We start from the raw sequence: 24,001 nt of genomic DNA on the forward strand, positions 1-24,001 counted from the left end.
CAAATACAACTAAAAACTTAATATATAAGTGGAAATAAAATATTGTATTTATTGTTTTATTTTTTATAAGAATTTTTAAAAAAGTTTAGTGTTAATTTTGATTTGAAAAACTCGTCCCAACCCAAATCTTCATATATTGTTCAAAACTCTTTTCTCTTCCCAACCCAAATCTTTGTATATTGTTCAGAACACTTTTCACTTTTGACAGGGCAAGCGAAAAAATGAGATTGAAGAGACTTGCGACTTAGTCGTTTACTAGTTGCAGACCCGATATTGAGACCCACCATCAGATCTTCAGTCCATTGATAGCGCCAAGGTTGGTTCCATTTTTAACTTCACTGCAATTCCACCCCATTTTCAGTTTTCCAATCAGAGAGGAGTACACGCACCTCAGGTATCTGATTCAAAATACACTATTTTTTGCATCCATGCTTGTTTGTTTCAACTTTAATCTCTGTGATGCATTTGTTACTATTTTCAGGGATGACATTGACATTTGATGATTTCAGGAGGTCATTTACCAAAATAAACTAGTAAGAGAAGAAGACCTGAATGAGAGACTTAGATGAAGGCCATTATTGCGGCCACCAGCAGGGTTGCTGTGAGAATCCTCCGCACCTCACTTATCCTCAAGGGGATAGAAAATATGCTCCAAAGCCCCGACGACGATGTCACGATCAATAAGATTCCATTCTATTTATTCATTCTCTATTTCTGGATCGGTGAAAACTCATAAATTATGACAATAAGTAGAATTTAATTTTAAAAAAGTATGATTCATAAGTAGAAATTAATTTTTTGTAGATATTCTGCAAAGAGTGAAATAAGAAAATACTCTGTGATCTTCTCATTCTTTCTCACAAAATGCAAGGCCCAATTCCACAAACCTTTGGAATGTGAAGGGGTAATGAATCAGTGATTAAAAGAGAAAACCAAACCTGGAGTGATTCTGCAAAACTTGTGGATATACAAGAGTAGTCAATTAGCCAGTAAAAGATCATAGTCGCTGACAACCTCCTTCAACAAACTGTATGAGGCATCTTCAAATACTAGACTACACTAGTTTATAAATTTTCCCTATTAAGAAGAACTATCTACTTAATTCATATACCACACACTTCATAGTCTATGCAGGAATTCTGCAAAACTTTTGTTTTTGAAAAAACAAAAACCACACTAAATATGAATCTCCCTTTCCTTCAAAAGGCTCCCAGCTACAATGTGAATGAAAGCCATTCTACCAAGTAACAAGGATAAAAAATTTAGAGTACAAAACCCCTTGACAAGTACTAAGGTCGTGACTGCAGCTATTGATTGATTAGTCACAACAAATAAGGGGAACTGTAATGCATGTTGTCTTTTCACCTTTTGAATGTTTTGGAAAATTATCTTGAATGTTGGTATGTCCTTCTTTCCTTTCCAAATGGTTAGTGTTCTTCCCAACCCTTTAACTTTTGTTGCTACCACTTCCTTTTAGGGATCGTAGTTGTTGAAGGGAATGTAACTAGGTTTGTTCTTCATAAATTTACTTTTTAAATTTGTACTTATTCAAGAAAAGAAACATTATTTTTATAATATATGTCAATGATTTTCTTGCTCATTGAAATAGGTCTAGCACATGTTAAGTGCTATAGGCGAGTCAGGAGTCAAAAATAAAATGTTGAAGACCTTAAGGGCATGTTACACCATGTATATAATGGTATTAGAGTCAAAAGGAATACCTCCAAGAAAGGGCAAAGTCTCCTCCTTGCAACGACATCCTTCAAGTAGCAAAATGATGAAGAAATAGACAAGTCGGCCTAAAGGAGGGACAATCCTCTATATATAGAGGTTGTCCACTCCACCAATGACAAGCAACTCACCTCTAAAATCAGCGTGCAAGAGAAGTCAAGAAAAGGGTGAAAGAAGCCGAGTACAAGGAGCCTCTAGTGCAGCGAATAAGGAGAAGACATGGCTGAAGTTTAAGGATTTGTTCTAAGGGTTAAACACAATCACATGTGCAAGAAAAAAAGGCCTCTACAATCATAAAAATAACAACATATCAGTCACATATATCTCATTTTTTCAGCTAGTAACTTAGGCCTATAAGGCCTCCCACTAGAGCGAAGAAGAGCCTCTCCCAATCGAAGATAAAAGAAGTTAAATACTCAAGGAAACCACCCACATGTGTGAGAAACTAGGGTTCTTATGATGTCACATCAAGCCTACAACTACAAATCAAGAAAAAACTCAGTTAGTCAAGAAAAGGGAAGGTGTCTCCATAGTTGAAGGATCTCACTAAGTATAAAAGACAAGTATCTCTTCTAGAACTCACATAAATAAGGTCTATCTCTAGTAGAAGAAGGAAGGAGGACGAAGTGCTGGGAAACGAAGTACAAGAATAAGGAAGGATTTGACTTATGCTTAGAGGATATTCTTGTCAAGAGTCTAGGGTTTGTCATTGCTCAATAAGAAGCTTCAATAAGAGAAACTTACTAAAGGGTTTTCCTCTCAAGAGAAGAGAGGTTTTGGCCCTGGCAGAGAGCCAACATCTTGTGTTATTATTATTATGTTTTGATAGAAGTTTAATGAAGTACACACACATGCATTAATAAGAAGAAGAAGAGTAAGCTAACAAGAAAAGTAAAAAAACTCCACAAATTGTTATCAATTCAAGAAGAATCACACTACACCTAATTTCCCTAGATTCTTCAATAGTAGTGTTGTTTGCCGTAATTGAAGCATTGTGAGCATGCTCACAACTAGTAGTGAAAGCTTTGCTACTACACTGTCCATTCTATGAAGTGGCTTTGAATTCTTCAATAATTGGATACTAAAATTAAGAAAACAAGTAAGGCCATTTTGGCATTTGTTTTGTAAGTTTTTACTATTTTCATTGGTTTTGTCATTTTAGTACAACATACTGTTTTATTTACTTCTCTAGTTGAAGAATTTTGGTGAGCACAATGGTTTGAATGTATATCCTCTTCCTCATATCTGTCACTAGCAAATTCTATAACTTCTTGGATAACAATTAATTCCCTACCAAGATGTTCTCTGAGCCTTCTTAGAAGCATGAGCCAACTTTCTTCCAAACGCATTAGAGTTGCATCTTTATCTGCGCTTTGCTACAATTGCAAGGTCTATTCAAGAAAATATAGGTTTAGACTGCAGCTCTTATAGAATACATTTTGTTGTAAGTGCAATGGCAAAAAGTTGAAGACCATTTTAGAAAGCCTGTGTTATTAGGTAAAGAAATATTTCAGAAAACAATGATGGAGAAACGCCCTCCTGAATAGATCTTCCACGTTGAAAAGCTAGTCTGCAAAGATTCCCATTTTGTCAAGATAACACTTATCCTATCTATGAAAGTTATTGTTATCCTAAAAGTATTAGAAAAGTCTAAATCAAAATAAAACCTTATGTTCGAGAAACAAACAACATCACAAATCTAGTTCAAGAAAAATGTCGTATAGAAAACTCAAATTGAACAATCTAGTGATTGTAAAACTTGGAAAGATTGACCCAAATTTAAATATAACAATCACAAATTCAAAGAAGAAAGCAATTCAAGAAATTTATTAAATTGGAAGGATAATTCAGAGACCTGTCGAACCTACTACCTGATGTTTTATCAAATACGAAACATCAACATTTTAGGCATACAAAGGAGTGAATGAAACAACGGTTTGTTCCAATGGATCTGTAAAAAAGTTGGTATAGGTTTTAGATTTCTCAAAGAAATGTTTGTCTAAATAGACCATCTGTATGAACCAGAAGGAGTGGGTGAAGTGTTATTGTTCTACATTTTTGCCCTTTTCATTGAACACTGGCAATAAATTCTTGGTGAGGTTGTTATTTTTCATTGTTTAGAATGCCTTATTGAAAAGATAAATGTATTCAAAGTCCTGAAAAATGCCTGGGGCACTCAGCCTTTACAAATTTAACAAATTAAATCTGTTAGTCGAACAATTTTAGGTTGTATTTTGAGAAAAACTCATCAAAGAATATGTCGAAAGAAAAGGAAAAAATGTAGAAGGTTTAGACAATCTACATTTAGAGTGAGAGAAAGTGGTGTCTAATGTTTCAGGTGGACACTCCACCGATCATCAAGGGAATTGAAGTTAAAAAGGAAATGAATGGAGTGTTCACCTGTAACATCAGACTCTGCTTTTTCTCACCCACAGTCTAAATACAAAAGCAATATCTAACATGAATAACTATGGAAACTTGTGTTTATATATAGGTTTAGGCTATGATGAAAGAAAGGAATATGGGAGCCCCAAGGGTTAGCTCAATCAGTCAAGTCGGGGCCTTGCAAGATGGGAGGTCACAGGATCAACTCCCGAAAGCTCTTGGGGCCAGGTCTTGCAGTAGGCCAAGGGGCGTTAGCCCATATTTTTCCAGTGGACGTAGCGCTACCTGTTGACAGAAGGTGTCCGTGAACCACGCGCAAAAAAAAAATAAAGAAAGGAATATGGGATAATTGCTAAAAAATTTGTCTGATCTACAAATTCAACAAAGTATTTTAACCTTAGGAATATTTTGTAAGCCATTCAAATTGTTTTTCTTGAAAAGGCCATGTTTTTATTTCTAGAGCGGAGGGGGAGGGGGATGACTACTTGGGATGTTGACTTGTTTGGGGGAAGCCATGGATTTTGAAGATGGAAAGTAAGGGAAACGGTACGATGTGGCACATTAGTGATTGGGATGCAATATTTTAGCAGGCATACCAAGGATGACAAAGAAAACAAACAAAAAAATCAAGTGAAAAAGGGTCAGGTGGAACAACATTACAAGGAATAAGAGGGGGAAGGATTTCGATAAAAAAAGGATGAAGCTTTTGAATGTATCATACATAGGAAAGAAATCATTCAAAACTGAACCAACATTCAAAAACATGCCTCCAATAGAAAATGATGATCCATGTATGCATGTATGTAATGTCAAGAAGGGGAGAGTAGCGCAATAGTGTAGGAGGATCGAGGAGAAATTAAGGAAAGGAAATTGGTAATGAATGAGAGTTGAATAGTCCCCTGGAGCCTCTCTTATATCTAGTTATGTGGTTTAATCCCATAAGCATGACCCCTCACTCATGCTCTAGAATCTGGATCGGGGTGACAACTAGAAGTGAATCTAGCTACAACTTGTCTACGGTTGGGTAGAAAAACAAATTCCCCACCTTAATTTCCAAAACCATCATTAGAAGATGAGTATTCTTTTACCTGGTATGCCTTTGCATTAGTTTTATTAGTATTCAAATGCATAATCTATTGACGATATGGGCCTTTCCTAATGACATTTAGTAATATATTTGTTCCTATTTATTGATGCATTAATACCTTCATGATCCACCACCCATGATGCACTTGGAACATGTTCTTCTTAATAACAAGGATTAATAATTTACAAGAATTCATCATCTCAATGTTTTCTTAAGTCTTTCATTGTCCAACATCGAGTTGTAGGATTTCTCCCTCTGCAAGGATGGGTTTAAAATTTTGTTGTGTTTGAAAGTTGGACAATGGTATTGCTATCTCTGCAGGACTTGTCTATGGAAACAACCTTAGGGATCTAATAGATAAGTATTTACAAATTTTAAATATTATAAATGTTATGTTCATAATACAACTTTAAAGAATATCTCATACATTGTTGAGAAATATCTATGTCATTGTTTGCTTCTAAAGACACTCATTCTAAAAAATAATTGTCCTCACCAACCCTAGGGTAGTCCCAACCCTCATAAACATCTCCCAATATGGCATGGGTCTATATTTTCAAACTACAACAAAGAAATATAGGATCCATGATCATAACTATAAGATGAATTGTCAACCACCAACAATCATCCAACACTATCTCCATGATCTTCTTTGAAACATTTACATTGTGCTTTCTCCAAAAAGCCCAATAATTCAAAATAGCCACAGATACAAGAGTGGTTCTAACCTCCCTTAACCACATAAGAATGATGAAAGAGGCCAAAACAAATAGCATCTACACTTTTTAGCAATGATAAATTTGCAAAGGTTTTATAGATTATGAGCACACAGGTATGGTTTGGTATGAAATTGTGAATATGGCATGCATAATCAATTAACTCTCCCATCCATGTCACATAAAAAGTAATAGATTTAAGTGATAAATTCAAAGAATGCACAATGAAAGGTGTCCAAAATACTTGTGGGTATTTAGTTTCCACAATTATGTCAACAACCTTGCAAACAAGTGCATTATTTGTGATAATTTTCACACAAGTCAACACTTCAATAACTTTAACGAACAATCCACCCATATATTGTGCACCCAAAGCATCTATCACTTTCAAGAAACCCAATGCATTCTTTAATGACACCACAAAATTGATGTGGGAATAGTGTGCTCAATCCATTCATCCATAAGAAAAAATATTGATTGTTTTCATCAATGAAACAATACTAACTTTGACAGAATACATGTTGATTTTGAAGGTTGTAGGAGTTTATCCTTAACCAACAATGTGGGTCTACACTTCTATGAACAAGAGGTACATAACCAATGAAAGCTTGTTCAACTAGAGCTCCACATATATCGATATATACAATAGTGTGTGCTATAATAATAAAAAGAAAAACTTTATTGCAAGATCCATCTCCTCTTGCAAATCTAATTGAGAGATCGTGACCATTGGACCATAGGGAGTATGCATGTTGTTGTTATTGCTTGACCCACTACCAAATTTGTCTACACTTCTATGAACAAGACATACATAACCAATGAAATCTTGTTCAACTAGAGCTCCACATATATCGATATATACAATAGTGTGTGCTATAATAATAAAAAGAAAAACTTTATTGCAAGATCCATCTCCTCTCGCAAATCTAATTGAGAGATCCTGACCATTGGACCACTGGGAGTATGCATCTTGTTGTTATTGCTTGACCCACTACCAAATTTAAACCCACTACCACTCCCATTGGATGCCTTAAAATATGAAACGTGATCCTCATCTCTATGTACCATATATGTTGCCACATTCATCATACCAAAGAATCCACTTTTGACTTTCTTTTTATTTCAATGGGAGAAATCCCTTTTCATGTTCTGACTCCATAAAAAGCAATCAAAAGATACACAATATGCTATTATAATTACAAGGAAAAACAAACATCCAAAATATAGCATGAACGAATACATTTTCAAAGTATTGTTTAGAGTGTTATTTCCCTAGTCATGATCTAGAGGAGTCCCACATGAAGAGAAGCACATCACTTCTATAATGACATTTTATACTAACTTTAGTCACATTGCCACTTCAAGATATATTCTCATAGAGTATAGAAATTACCACTTAAAGATATATTCTCATAAAGTATATAAATTACCACTTAAAGATATATTTCATAGAGGATTGCTTCAAATTGGCACTTCAACACCCACATTACATCTAAGGATACCCACAAATCCTTATTCCAAGTGTTTACATTCAAATATATTGCTTCATGAGTAAAATATTATCTCAGCGAAATCTTTGTGCCCAACTAATTGCAATCCCATTACCTCTTAATTCCAATTTCTAGATGGATCTAATCACAAGAGGCCTCATGAACAAATTTCCAATTAGTAAGGGAGAACAAACTCTAGAGCACCCAACCATTTACAATAAGAATCTCATCACTAGCTTATTTTTTAAATATATATGTACATCATGAGCAACATGCCCTGGGGCCACAAAGAATTCATGTTAAGTCCCCCTACCTACATAAGAAAGGAGAGCTAGACCTCATCCCCATGCATTTCTTGCATGGGTTGGTTAAGATATGCTATTTTAAGGCAATAATGCCTTGACATGCTTAATTTTATGACATGACAATTGCATCCCTTTTAGTGATGTAAGATTCAAGTTTTTTCCAATTATAATGAAGGTTATGTTTACTTTTCAATCCTTTTCCACCTACTTGGTCTATAAGACCTCTTCTCTTAGAATCAAAGTTGAATATAAAAACTTCTTCTCTTAGAATCAAAGTTGAATATAAAAAAATTTTAATCAGAGAATTGGATGAATGACATTGAATTTTCAACATCTTGTTTATGCAATCAAACAACTCAGTTATAAGATTTTCAAGATCAATATGGTTTTCATGAAAAAGTATAGGCTAAAATACAAAAGTAAAGAGGTTGATCTGCTATCTGGATAAGAAATTCTGGCTACTCCCTCAGAGATAAAAAACAAAACACTAAAAGGGGCACAAATGTCTAACTGCATTAAGAAAAATATGAGAAAAAATAGAGATAGGAATTAGATCTCGTGTGATTGCTTTATTTGCATGGGTAGGTTGGCGAAAGTCTATTTTGATGTAATTATTGATGTAACAATGGCTTGACATGTTCACTTTAAAGCACGAAGTATCGGGCTTCCAAAATGAATGAAATGGAACCCAATTCAAACAAACTCCATCAGAGATCAAAAGAAAAAACAATCAAGGACCACAGGTACACACAAAATTCAATGTGTATTCGCAATCTAACACCACAAGCAAGAACCGATTGAAACCCCAGCATTAACACCATTCAAAACCCCTCCACCTGGAATCCCACCGATAGTCGCTTACTTTAGAAATCTAGGTCGAGGCCACGTAAGCCCTAGCTGATCCCAAATTTGTTCTTTCGAAATCTCCTTTGAATCGCTAAAAACATAAGTTTTGAATAGATATGAAAACCCCAATTTTCATACATGAACATGAGTCCCGAATGTAATCAACCCCGCCAGAGCATTCTCTAGAAGCAAATTTACGGCCTGGCATAGGACCGATTTCACGCACCCCAATTCCTCTTCGATCACATAGGTATCCAACATGAACAGAAAGATGGGGTTCAGGTTCGAAGCCTAGTCGCTGGGAATCGCATACTCTATGGTCATATAATACAGGAAAATCTTGGAAGGGACATTGCTCTCTTTGATCATGGAATTGTGTCAGGGAAAATGGTTCCGCTGGTAACAAAAGGAGCATAGGAAATTCTGTTGGAAATAATACTGAGAGGGGGGGGGGGTGAATCAGTATTATTAAATCAATAAAACTTTTTCATTTCCATATTAAGATTCATATACGCTACTTCAGTTAAGACAAACTGCGTGTATACGCAACTGTGTGTAATGCAAAAAGTGTATATCCAGTAAACTTATGATTCAATTAGTTGACCCTTAATGAGTGCATCAGAACATTATTAACCATATGAACAGTAAACAAGAGTAGTAAAATAGAATAGATCATCACACACAAGAAGCACACATGAACACCATGATGTAAGGTGGAAACCCAATGTGGGTGAAAACCACCTGCTGCAAGTCGTCTCAATCTTCTTTTTAATAAGAAACTTCTTTTACAATGGTTCTGTATTGGTGCAGTCTTATACTAGTACGCAGGCCTCTACCTGTAGAAGGCTACAACCTTCTCTCGTTCTTTAGACTCTCCTGGAAGGGAGCTACAACCCCCTTAGCTCTTGTACTAGCCGATCCATTTACTAGTACGTAGGTGCTGGCCTACTGAAATGCTCCAACCTTAACTCATTTTCCAGCTGCTACTAGAAGGGAGCTATCACCCCCTTAGCTCTTGTACTAGCTGATGTACTAGTACATAGGTGCCGACCTACAGAAGGCTACAACCTTCTCTTTCTTCCTCCAGGTACCACATTTCATAAATTTTCAGACTGGATACTCGTGGACCACAACATCATAATCTGAAGGCCACTTTTCATCTAATTTTCATACTGGACCCATCAATATCATTGAAGCACACAATCAATCAACACTAGTATCATCAATCTATGAATCACCCAATACTGAATCACTGAAACCCTGTCAACAAAATGTAGTCACCAGAACACAGAGCAGAACACTGAATTCTGCAACAATATTCAGAACCAACTATATCATCAAAAATCATGCATCAGAGTGCATACGCTACTTGGAAGTACCGAACCAGCATGTATATGAAACTTCACCAGCGTATATGTCATTAATTACTTACTTATAACTTCGCTCCACTTCCTGACTTCAGACATACCCAGATCATTACATATACAAATATAATATGTATGTTAGCAACCAGATCTAGTTAATCAGATCACATAAACATAAGTCATTTTGATCCTGATCCATTGTAGATCTCATCCATCAATACTGAAGCTAAACATAATCAACCAATCTGAATATGTAGAATACTGACACCAATAAACAGTCATCAGAACTCATCAACAACCAGAAACACCTGTAACTTCAAACATCATAGCTCATATGGTATACACTACTTAGATCTATCTAACCTGCGTATGTATGCTCTTTTATCATAGTCAACCAGCGTATACATCTGTAAATATTCATTCATGATTTGCAGCTATTCCAAACTTGAGTTATACCCAGATCATAACATTTATAGAACATTACATGCATCAGTATACAGATCTAGACTAAACAAGATCAAACCGTATAGAGATGATTCATTCCATGCCATTAGATCCCAATCTTTCCTTAGATCTTGTTCTCCATCAACCGTTGAGACTCCTCCTTATCTTAGATCAAGCAATGCATCATGAACCCATAACCTGCATACTGGATCTCATACTTCATCAGATATTCAAGACTTTCTCAATGCATTTGCCTAATGATCTTCTTCTCCTTTTATAGTCTTAGGCCTTACTCAATACCATGGTCCAAAACCATTGAGAACCAATACTAGGGACCCAATACTTGGGTTCAACACTTCAGATGCAATACCAAGGACCAAAACCATAGGTCTAAATACCACGGACCCAAAAATAAGCTTTCCCACATGTACATACTTTTCCATGCATGAAAGTGTGTGCATACGCATACGCGACTTTTGATCAGCAATCTCGCATGTATACGCGCCTTTGTATATAGTGAACCTGTGTGTATACCCTACTTGGTTTATAGCGAACCTGCGTATATACGTGACTGGGTACATAGTAAGCCTGCATATAACCTACATATGTACGCGACTTGGTATATAGTGAACCTGCGTATATACTCTTCTTTCTTCATTCTTTGTAGTCTGATCATCAACTCTTTGCTATTGACCTGCTGCACTATGATCTGTCATTTGTGTGAGTTGCCATCAAGGACAACACTTGTATCATAATGCCAACAATCTCCCCCTTTGGACTTGATGGCAAAGCTAACTTGTCGTATTGAGAACTGTCATCTGATTCCTTTGAGCTGTCCTGCATCCCATGTATTCTGTCACATCTGATATCTCTTCTGTAGATTCATCTAGTTATATATAAGTGAGTTGTTCTTCTATGAGTGGGTTGCCATCAAGTACAACACATGCATCATAATGCCAACAATCTCCCCCTTTGGACTTGATGGCAACAACACCAAATCACTCTCCCCCTTTGACATCAAGGGCAAAGGGTGGACCAAGATATTCTCTTTCCTTGATAAACATTCCGTTGTCCATACTCCCCTTGAGTACCTGCTGAAATCTCTGAATGAGCTGCCCCTTTGTATATGCCAAGGTGTACCAATCTGTCCATGCTCCCTCTGAGTACATGCTGAAATCTCTGCTCTGCTGAAGTGTGCTGTTCATGCTCCCCCTGACTGTAAACAAGGTCTGCAAAAAGATGTTCTACAAGAAGAGCATGACTCTATCATAAATGACCTTCCTATCACCAAAGACTCATACATACATCCATCACCCATTGATATTCCTCCTTAGCTTAGATCAAGCAATGCATCATGAACCCATAACCTGCATACTGGATCTCATACTTCATCAGATATTCAAGACTTTCTCAATGCATTTTCCTAATGATCTTCTTCTCCTTTTATAGTCTTAGGCCTTACTCAATACCATGGTCCAAAACCATTGAGAAATAATACTAGGGACCCAATACCTGGGTTCAACACTTTGGACGCAACACTAAGGACCAAAACCATAGGTCTAAATACCATGGACCCAAAAATAATCTTTCCCACAAGTATGCGCTTTTCCGTGCATGAAAGTGCGTGCATACGCATACGCGACTTTTGATCAGCAATCTTGCGTGTATACACGCCTTTGTATATAGTGAACCTGCGTGTATAACCTGCGTGTATATCCTACTTGGTATATAGCGAACCTACGTATATACGCGACTTGGTACATAGTGAACCTGCGTATAACCTGCATATGTACACGACTTGGTATATAGTGAACCTGCGTATATACTCTTCTTTATTCATTCTTTGTAGTCTGATCATCAACTCTTTGCTACTGACCTGCTGCACTATGATCTGTCATCTGTGTGAGTTGCCATCAAGGACAACACTTGTATCATAATGTCAACAATCTCCCCCTTTGGACTTGATGGCAAAGCTAACTTGTCGTACTGAGAACTGTCATCTGATTCCTTTGAGCTGTCTTGCATCCCATGTATTTTTTCACATCTGATATCTCTTCTATAGATTCATCTAGTTATATATAAGTGAGTTGTTCTTCTACGAGTGGGTTGCCATCAAGTACAACACATGCATCATAATTCCAACAATCTCCCCCTTTGGACTTGATGGCAACAACACCAAATCACTCTCCCCGTTTGACATCAAGGGAAAGGGGCGGACCAAGATATTCTCTTTCCTTGATAAACATTTCGCTGTCCATACTCCCCCTAAGTACCTGCTGAAATCTCTGAACGAGCTGCCCCTTTGTATATGCCAAGGTGTACCAATCTGTCCATGCTCCCTCTGAGTACATGCTGAAATCTCTGCTCTGCTGTAGTGTGTTGTTCATGCTCCCCCTGATTGTAAACAAGGTTTGCAAGAAGATGTTCTACAAGAAGAGCATGAATCTATCATAAATGACCTTCCTATCACCAAAGACTCATACGTACATCCATCACCCAACCAAGTGGGGATACACCAGATACCAATTGTTTATACATGACTGAAATATTACATCATCTTTCCCATGCATTGTGGGGGTACAAATTACATCATATGACCAAAAGGGATTCATCAAGTGACTACAATAGATAGAGACAAACTATTACATCATGAGTTTTGATATGACCTTTACATGTCATTTATAATAGTGATCAATCATCTAAATAAGACCATGATAGTCATCAGCAACTATCATACACAATGTATGATCTGCTCCATAAGCATCTGTCAACAACATCTAGACTAGCAACAAAATCATTCACATTATATCATATGTGAAAAACACCATAGATGTCTCATCAAGATCTGTATGATCCAAGTATCATCACTTTGGGAACATCTGCATCAATCAACATATGTAAATATCAACCTATCATCATATAGGTAAGAACTCATCATCATCATATCTCCAACAATGCAACTTTGAGTAATCATTCATGTAGCCAGCACTATGTATCTTGCGCTCAAGATCATTTGTCAAGACTTCTTGATATCATCAATCAGCAACAATCCTCATCCACATGAGCGCCAAGAACTATAGGAATCCTGCATCATAACTATATTATATGATCTTTATGCATATGATGACAACATCATATGAGTGACTCATCATCGAGTAATGAAGATGTGTATTCAAGCTTTGTACTTCTCCTTATTCTTATGAAGATCACCATTTAAGCAAAATATATGCATCATCAAAGAATCAACCACAAATCTGATCTGAACATCAACTATGTAACCCCAAGAATCATATGAGATTCTGTCATGGATAACTCATAACCATATCATAGCAAGATATATCATTTAGCCATATAAGCATCATTACTAAGGACTACTAACCATAATGCCAACAATGCATTATTAAAAGCATATGCTCCCCCTGAACCTGTGCCATAAGTGTCAAGACATTTTCCACACATCATCAGTAGATTGTAAGCATTATCAAACAGAGCAAATAATGGACTAAATCATATCAGACCCTTTTTCTGAGCCTGTCCCTACTGCTTTTCCTCAAAATAACATATACACGACTGTGCAGTAACTAACTCACGTATATACGCGACTTCTCTTTTTGAAACTTGCGTATGAGATTTAGGACACTGAAGTTTTACACTTTTAGCTCCCTCTGAGTCTGTTATGTCTGTATATTGTGCTGTGCCACATCTTTCTGACAGAACTTCCTTCTTCTTCCATATCTTCAAGTGTGATGATGTTTTCTCCTTTTGGTATGGTGCCCGTACTTTGTTCCTGCAATCCTTAGCTATATGTCCAAGCATGTTACATGCATAACATCTCACATGTTTCATATTCCTTATGTAGTAATCAATAGCTCTGTGACCAAACATATTACAAGCAAAGCAATATCCCTTAAAGTACCTAGAATGTGATGGTATTTCTGTGTGATTGTCTTGAACCATTCTTCTTCTACATCTGGCTGCAACATGTCCAAGATTATGACATACATAACATTCAACATTATTCATAGGAGGAGTAACAGAATTTCTTTGAAGAATTTCTTTCCTTGGCTGTTGATGGGGTTGTCCTCTAATCTCCTTGTTGATTATTTTAGATTTCTCATTAGAATTCCTTGCCTCTCCTTGTGAGCTAGATTCATCTTCAACAGATTCATAAAAACCAAGGCCATTTTTGATAGCAGAGAACTTTGACTACTAAGAATATCATCCAAGATCTTAGTACTATCTTGAAATCGTAAGAGCTTATCCTTTTCTTCTAAGTTATCTTTTAGAATATTTACCTCAATCTGATGTTGCTCCTCCTTTTCATGACACTGCTTCTTCATGTTTTCTTCAGCTTTTCTTCCTTCTTCCGACTGATGTCTTAGTTCAAGAACTTCATTTTCTTGTTTTTAAAGAGCTTGGAGTAGTTCTTTATTCTGCTTATTTGATTCTTCAAGATCTTCTTTTAGCGAGAGGATCATAGCTTCAAGACTTTCATAGTAACTAGATCTATCTCTGAGTTTCTTGATTGTTGTGCTCCTTTCATTGATTTCATTTCATAATGATGTCACTTCATCCTGCACCTTTTGACATTGATCTTCCTTGTCCTTGAATAACTTTATTACCTTGTTTCCTTCCTCTAGTTGATCTTTTAGTTTGGTAGCTTCTTATTTGAAGGCACATTCCCTTTTGTTCAATAGATCTTGTTGATCTCTAATTTTGTCTGTAAGCCTTTTAAATTCTGCCTCTATTTGATATCTTTCTTGCTCACCCATAAGAGAAAATTCAATTGTTTCACTATCACTTTCATCATCTTCAAATGGATGGATAAATGTATCACCAGAGTATAACAAATTCATACCTGCTAGTTCTTTTGCTTGTTCATCTTCATTCTGAAGTGATTCTGAATCTGAGGTGCTTCTTCCACATATTAACCAATCGATTCTCCCACTGTCATAGCTCTTCTGCGATGTCTTCTTCTTCTTAGGCTCTTTCTTCTTAAGCTTCTTTCCCATTGGTCTATGGATCTCCTTCAAGTGATCAAGCTTCTACAAAAGGACCTGCTCTGAAACCAATTGTTGGAAATAATACTGAGGGGGGGGGGGGGGTGAGTCAGTATTATTAAATCAATAAAACTTTTTCATTTCCATATTAAGATTCATATACGCTACTTCAGTTAAGGTAAACCGCGTGTATATGCAACTGTGTGTAATGAAAAAAGCGTATTTCTAGTAAACTTATGATTCAGTTAGTTGATCCTTAATGAGTGCATCAGAACATTATTAACCATATGAACAATAAACAGGAGCAGTAAAATAGAATAGATCATCACACACAAGAAGCACACATGAACACCATGATGTAAGGTGGAAACCCAATGTGGGTGAAAACCACCTGCTGCAAGTTGTCTCAATCTTATTTTTAATAAGAAACTTCTTTTACAATGGTTCTGTACTGGTGCAGTCTTATACCAGTACGTAGGCTTCTACCTGCAGAAGGCTACAACCTTCTCTCGTTCTCCAGACTCTCCTTGAAGGGAGCTACAACCCCCTTAGCTCTTGTACTAGCCGATCCATTTACTAGTATGTAGGTGCCGGCCTACTGAAATTCTCCAACCTTAACTCATTTTCCAGCTGCTACTGGAATGGAGCTATCACCCCCTTAGCTCTTGTACTAGCTAATGTACTAGTACGTAGGTGCTGACCTACAGAAGGCTACAACCTTCTCTTTCTTCCTCCAGGTACCCCATTTCATAAATTTTCAGATTGGATACTCATGGAATACAACTTCATAATCTGAAGGCCACTTTTCATCTAGTTTTCATACTGGACCCATCAATATCATTGAAGCACACAATCAATCAACACTAGCATCATCAATCTCTGAATCACCCAATACTGAATCACTGAAACCCTATCAACAAAATGCAATCACCAGAACACAGAGTAGAACACTGAACTCTGCAACAATATTCAAAACCAACTCTATCATCAAAAATCATGCATCGGAGTGCATACGCTACTTGGAAGTGCCGAACCAGCATGTATACGCAACTTCACCAGCGTATATGTCATTAATTACTTACTTATAAATTCGCTCCACTTCCTCACTTCAGACATACCCAGATCATTACATATACAAAGATAATATGTATGTTAGCAACCAGATCTAGTTCATCAGATCACATAAACATAAGTCATTCTGATCTTGATCCATTATAGATCTCATCCATCAATACTGAAGCTAAACATAATCAACCAATCTGAATATGCAGAATACTGACACCAATAAACAGTCATCAGAACTCATCAACAACCAGAAACACCTATAACTTCAAACATCATATCTCATATGGTATATGCTACTTAAATGTATCTAACCTGCATATGTACGCTCTTTTATCATAGTCAACCAACGTATACATCTGTAAATATTCATTCATGATTTGCAGCTATTCCAAACTTGAGTTATACCCAGATCATAACATTTACAGAAAATTACATGCGTCAGTATACAGATCTAGACTAAACAAGATCAAACCGTATAGAGATGATTCATTCCATGCCATTAGATCCCGATCTTTCCTTAGATCTTGTTCTCCATCAATCGTTGAGATTCCTCCTTAGCTTAGATCAAGCAATGCATCATGAACCCATAACCTGCATACTGGATCTCATACTTCATCATATATTCAAGACTTTCTCAATGCATTTGCCTAATGATCTTCTTCTCCTTTTATAGTCTTAGGCCTTACTCAATACCATGGTCCAAAACCATTGAGAACCAATACTAGGGACCCAATACCTGGGTTCAACACTTTGGACGCAATACCAAGGACCAAAAGCATAGGTCTAAATACCACGGACCCAAAAATAATCTTTCCCACATGTACGCACTTTTCCATGCATGAAAGTGCGTGCATATGTATACGCGACTTTTGATCAACAATCTCGCGTGTATATGTGCCTTTGTATATAGTGAACCTGCGTGTATACCCTACTTGGTATATAGCGTATATATGCGACTTGGTACATAGTGAACCTGCGTATAACCTGCATATGTATGCGACTTGGTATATAGTGAACCTGCGTATATACTCTTCTTTCTTCATTCTTTGTAGTCTGATCATCAAATCTTTGCTACTGACCTGCTGCACTATGATTTGTCATCTGTGTGAGTTGCCATCAAGGACAAAACTTATATCATAATGCCAACAATCTCCCCCTTTGGACATGATGGCAAAGCTAACTTTTCGTACTGAGAACTGTCATCTGATTCCTTTGAGCTGTCCTGCATCCCATGTATTCTGTCACATCTGATATCTCTTCTGTAGATTCATCTAGTTATATATAAGTGAGTTGTTCTTCTACGAGTGGGTTGCCATCAAGTACAACACATGCATCATAATGCCAACAATCTCCCCCTTTGGACTTGATGGCAACAACACCAAATCACTCTCCCCCTTTGACATCAAGGGCAAAGGGCGGACCAAGATATTCTCTTTCCTTGATAAACATTCCACTGTCCATACTCCCCTTGAGTACCTGCTGAAATCTCTGAATGAGCTACCCCTTTGTATATGCCAAGGTGTACCAATCTGTCCATGCTCCCTCTGAGTACATGCTGAAATCTCTGCTCTGCTGAAGTGTGCTGTTCATGCTCCACCTGACTGTAAACAAGGTCTGCAAGAAGATGTTCTACAAGAAGATCATGACTCTATCATAAATGACCTTCCTATCACCAAAGACTCATACATACATCCATCACCCAACCAAGTGGGGATACACCAGATACCAATTGTTTATACATGACTGAAATATTACATCATCTTTCCCATGCATTGTGGGGGTACAAATTACATCATATGACCAAAAGGGATTCATCAAGTGACTACAATAGATAGAGACAAACTATTACATCATGAGTTTTGATATGACCTTTACATGTCATTTATAACAGTGGCCAATCATCTAAATAAGACCATGATAGTCATCAGCAACTATCATACACAATGTATGATCTGCTCTATAAGCATCTATCAACAACATCTAGACCAGCAACAAAATCATTCACATTATATCATGTGTGAAAAACACCATAGCTGTCTCATCAAGATCTGTATGATCCAAGTATTATCACTTTGGGAACATCTGCATCAATCAACATATGTAAATATCAACCTATCATCACATAGGTAAGAACTCATCATCATCATGTCTCCAACAATGCAACTTTGAGTAATCATTCATGTAGCCAGCACTATGTATCTTGAGTTCAAGATCATTTGTCAAGACTTCTTGATATCATCAATCAGTAGCAATCCTCATCCACATGAGTGCCAAGAACTATAGGAATCCTGCATCATGACTGTATTATATGATCTTTATGCATATAATGACAGCAACATATGAGTGACTCATCATCGAGTAATGAAGATGTGTATTCAAGATTTGTACTTCTCGTTATCCTTATGAAGATCACCATGTAAGCACCATATTAGCATCATCAGAGAATCAACCACAAATCTGATATGAACATCAACTATGTAACCCTAAGAATCATATGAGATTTTGTCATGGATAACTCATAACCACATCATAGCAAGATATATCATTTAGCCATATAAGCATCATTACCAAGGACTACTAACCATAATGCCAACAATGCATTATTAAAAGCATATGCTCCCCCTGAACCTGTGCCATAAGTGTCAAGACATTTTCCACACATCATCAGTAGATTGTAACTGTTATCAAATAGAGAAAATAATGGACTGAATCATATCAGACCCTTTTTCTAAGCCTGTCCCTACTGCTTTTCCTCAAACTAAAATATATGCGACTGTGTAGTAACTAACTTACGTATATACGTGACTTCCCTTTATGAAACTTGCGTATGAGATTTAGGACACTGAAGTTTTACACTTTCAGCTCCCTCTGAGTCTGTTATGTCTGTATATTGTGCTGTACCACATCTTTCTGACTGAACTTCCTTCTTCTTCCATATCTTCAAGTGTGATGATGTTTTCTCCTTTTGGTATGGTGCCCGTACTTTGTTCGTGCAATCCTTAGCTATATGTCCAAGCTTGTTACATGCATAACATCTCACATGTTTCATATTCCTTATGTAGCAATCAACAGCTTTGTGACCAAACATATTGCAAGTAAAGCAATATCCCTTAAAGTACTTGGAACGTGATGGTCTTTCTGTGTGATGGTCTTGAACCATTCTTCTTCTGCATCTGGCTGCAACATGTCCAAGACTATGACATACATAACATTCAACATTATTCATAGGAGGAGTAAAAGAATTTCTTTGAAGAACTTCTTTCCTTGGTTGTTGATGGGGTTGTCCTCTCATCTCCTTGTTGATTATTTTAGATTTCTCATTAGAATTCCTTGCCTCTCCTTGTGAGCTAGATTCATCTTCAACAGATTCATAAAAACCAAGGCTAGTTTTGATAGCATGAGACCCTTGACTACTAAGAATATCACCCAAGATCTTAGTACTATCTTGAAATCGTAAGAGCTTATCCTTTTCTTCTAAGTTATCTTTTAGAATATTTACCTCAATCTGATGTTGCTCCTCCTTTTCATGACACTGATTCTTCATGTTTTCTTCAGCTTTTCTTCCTTCTTCCAACTGATGTCTTAGTTCAAGAACTTTGTTTTCTTGTTTTTCAAGAGCTTGGGGTAGTTCTTTATTCTGCTTATTTGATTCTTCAAGATCTTCTTTTAGCGAGAGGATAGTAGCTTCAAGACTTTCATAGTAACTGGATCTATCTCTGAGTTTCTTGATTGTTGTGCTCCTTTCATTGACTTCATTTCTTAATGATGTCACTTCATCCTACAACTTTTGACATTAATCTTCCTTGTCCTTGAATAACTTTCTTACCTTGTTTCCTTCCTTTAGTTGATCTTTTAGTTTGGTAGCTTCTTCTTTGAAGGCACATTCCCTTTTGTTCAATAGATCTTGTTGATCTCTAATTTTGTCTGTAAGCCTTTTAAATTCTGCCTCTATTTGATATCTTTCTTTCTCACCTATAAGAGCAAATGCAGTTGTTTCGCTATCACTTTCATCATCTTCAAATGGATGGATAAATGTATCACCAGAGTATAACAAATTCATACCTGCTAGTTCTTTTGCTTGTTCATCTTCATTCTGAAGTGATTCTGAATCTGAGGTGCTTCTTCCACATATTCCCCAATCGATTCTCCCACTGTCATAGCTTTTCTGCGATGTCTTCTTCTTCTTAGGCGCTTTCTTCTTAAGCTTCTTTCCCATTGATCTACGGATCTCCTTCAAGCGATCAAGATTCTACAAAAGGACCTGCTCTGAAACCAATTGTTGGAAATAATACTGAGAAGGGGGGGGGGGGGTGAATCAGTATTATTAAATCAATAAAACTTTTTCATTTCCATATTAAGATTCATATACGCTACTTCAGTTAAGGCAAACTGTGTGTATATGCAACTGTGTGTAATGCAAAAAGCGTATATCCAGTAAACTTATGATTCAGTTAGTTGATCCTTAATGAGTGCATCAAACATTATTAACCATATGAACAGTAAACAGGAGCAGTAAAATAGAATAGATCATCACACACAAGAAGCACACATGAACACCATGATGTAAGGTGGAAACACAATGTGGGTGAAAACCACCTGCTGCAAGTCGTCTCAATCTTCTTTTTAATAAGAAACTTCTTTTACAATGGTTTTGTACTCGTGCAGTCTTATACCAGTACACAGGCTTCTATCTGCAGAAGGCTACAACCTTCTCTCGTTCTCCAGACTCTCCTGGAAGGGAGCTACAACCCCCTTAGCTCTTGTACTAGCCAATCCATTTACTAGTACGTAGGTGCCGGCCTACTGAAATGCTCCAACCTTTACTCGTTTTCCAGCTGCTACTGGAAGGGAGCTATCACCCCCTTAGCTCTTGTACTAGCTGATGTACTAGTACGTAGGTGCTGACCTACAGAAGGCTACAACCTTCTCTTTCTTCCTCTAGGTACCACGTTTCATAAATTTTCAGACTGGATACTCATGGACCACAACATCATAATCTGAAGGCCACTTTTCATCTAATTTTCATACTGGACCCATCAATATCATTGAAGCACACAATCAATCAACACTAGCATCATCAATCTCTGAATCACCCAATACTGAATCACTGAAACCCTGTCAACAAAATGCAGTCACCAGAACACAGAGTAGAACACTGAACTCTGCAACAATATTCAAAACCAACTGTATCATCAAAAATCATGCATCAGAGTGCATACGCTACTTGGAAGTGTCGAACCAGCATGTATACGCAACTTCACCAGTGTATATGTCATTAATTACTTACTTATAACTTCGCTCCACTTCCTAACTTTAGACATACCCAGATCATTACATATACAAAGATAATATGTATGTTAGCAACCAGATCTAGTTCATCAGATCACATAAACATAAGTCATTCTGATCTTGATCCATTATAGATCTCATCCATCAATACTGAAGCTAAACATAATCAACCAATCTGAATATGTAGAATACTGACACCAATAAATAGTCATCAGAACTCATCAACAACCAGAAACACCTGTAACTTCAAACATCATAGCTCATATGGTATACGCTACTTAGATGTATGTAACCTGCGTATGTACGCTCTTTTATCATAGTCAACTAGCATATACATCTGTAAATATTCATTCATGATTTGCAGCTATTCCAAACTTGAGTTATACCCAGATCATAACATTTACAGAACATTACATGCGTCAGTATATAGATCTAGACTAAACAAGATCAAACCGTATAGAGATGATTCATTCCATGCCATTAGATCCTGATCTTTCCTTAGATCTTGTTCTCCATCAACCGTTGAGATTCCTCCTTAGCTTAGATCAAGCAATGCATCATGAACCCATAACCTACATACTGGATCTCATACTTCATCAGATATTCAAGACTTTCTCAATGCATTTTTCTAATGATCTTCTTCTCCTTTTATAGTCTTAGGCCTTACTCAATACCATGGTCCAAAACCATTGAGAACCAATACTAGGGACCCAATACCTGGGTTCAACACTTCGGACACAATACCAAGGACCAAAACCATAGGTCTAAATACCACGGACCCAAAAAAAGCTTTCCCACATGTACGCGCTTTTCCAAGCATGAAAGTGCATGCATACGCATATGCGAATTTTGATCAGCAATCTCGCGTGTATACGCGCTTTTGTATATAGTGAACCTGCATGTATACCCTACTTGGTATATAGCAAACCTGCGTATATACCCGACTTGGTACACAGTGAACCTGCGTATAACATACATATGTATGCGACTTGGTATATAGTGAACCTGCGTATATACTCTTCTTTCTTCATTCTTTGTAGTGTGATCATCAACTCTTTGCTACTGACCTGCTGCATTATGATCTGTCATCTGTGTGAGTTTCCATCAAGGACAACAATTGTATCATAATGCCAACAAAATCTTGGCCATGTAATCCACGTGGCTGTAAGGGTTTAGAATGTAGAGACAGGATTTGCAGCAGAGAGGAGGGTAATGCAGCATGAGCATCTCCGATGTTGTGTGGAGAGGGTTGTAGATGACTGCCAACTGAATTAAATACTTATTGGCTTCAATCTTGGAGCTCAGACACATGTTCCAGGTCATTCTTATGCCATCCCTACTCTCCATCTCTAGGAAGTCTGCCATTGTTGAAGGCGTTCTCAACTCAACTTTACGAATCGATCAGGGGTCAAGGAGGTCCTAGGTTCTCTACATCTGTTTAGTTATGAATTGTAAGATATGTTGTGGATCGAACTCTAGTTGGGCCATCATGGATCCACTGAGCCAAGATTATCCACGCTGAATTTGTAGTGTGTAGTGTTTTTTTCTCGGTTTGTTTTTGTATTTGGCACCTCCTTTTTTTGGTGGGGTGTTCCCAGTGGTTTAATGGGTGACTACAACGCACTTTGGAAAGAGTATGAAGTGAATTGTTGAGGCAATTTTTTTTTATGTGGAGTGTGGGTCGTTATGGGTTGTTGATGGTGATATTGATGTGGGTATTTTTAGTTAATGTTTAGGATAATTAATTGGCTTTTATCATTTATAAATTAGCTAAGTTTGGGATAATTAATGTGCTTTTATCATTTAATTAGCTAATTTTGGGATAATTAATGGGTTTTATCATTTAATTGTAAGTGTAAGTGTGTGGTTATGTCAAAACACTCTATGTGGAGTGTGGGTTTCTATGGGTTGTTGAGGGCGATATTGGTGTGGGTATTTTCAGTTAATGTTAGCTAAGTTTGGGATAATTAATGGGTTTTTATCATTTAATTATATGTGTAAGTGTGTGGTTATGTCAAAACATTCTTTGGTTTGTGTTTGTAAGTCAAAATTATAAATTAATTAAATATAATTATTATATTGATAAATGTTTGATGAGAATTTTATGATTTTTAGCTACTCACTTGTTAAATGATTAAATAGAGAAAAAAATAGAAAATAGTTTATTAATATTTCAGAAATGCCTAATAAATAATAAGTAACAATGAGTCTCTTTATTTTTTTTCTTCTCAAATCCCTTCCACATGTCATAAAAGAAGAAAAGTCATTGAGTGGTTGGA

At 36.8% G+C, this 24,001-nt stretch overlaps 2 pseudogenes; both read right to left on the reverse strand.

Moving 5' to 3' along the window:
- LOC149230116 (protein transport protein SEC23 F-like) overlaps positions 1-7,005 on the reverse strand; it is a 38,684-nt pseudogene extending 31,679 nt beyond the window's left edge.
- A 1,439-nt stretch (positions 7,006-8,444) lies between these two features.
- Positions 8,445-23,087, reverse strand: LOC149230118 (protein transport protein SEC23 E pseudogene; annotated as a pseudogene).
- Between the last annotated feature and the right edge of the window lie 914 nt (positions 23,088-24,001).

Source organism: Pinus tabuliformis, chromosome J (genome assembly GCF_031772625.1).
Source record: "Pinus tabuliformis cultivar Carrire ecotype Pingquan chromosome J, CPIR1, whole genome shotgun sequence".
Taxonomy (NCBI): Eukaryota; Viridiplantae; Streptophyta; class Pinopsida; order Pinales; family Pinaceae; genus Pinus; species Pinus tabuliformis.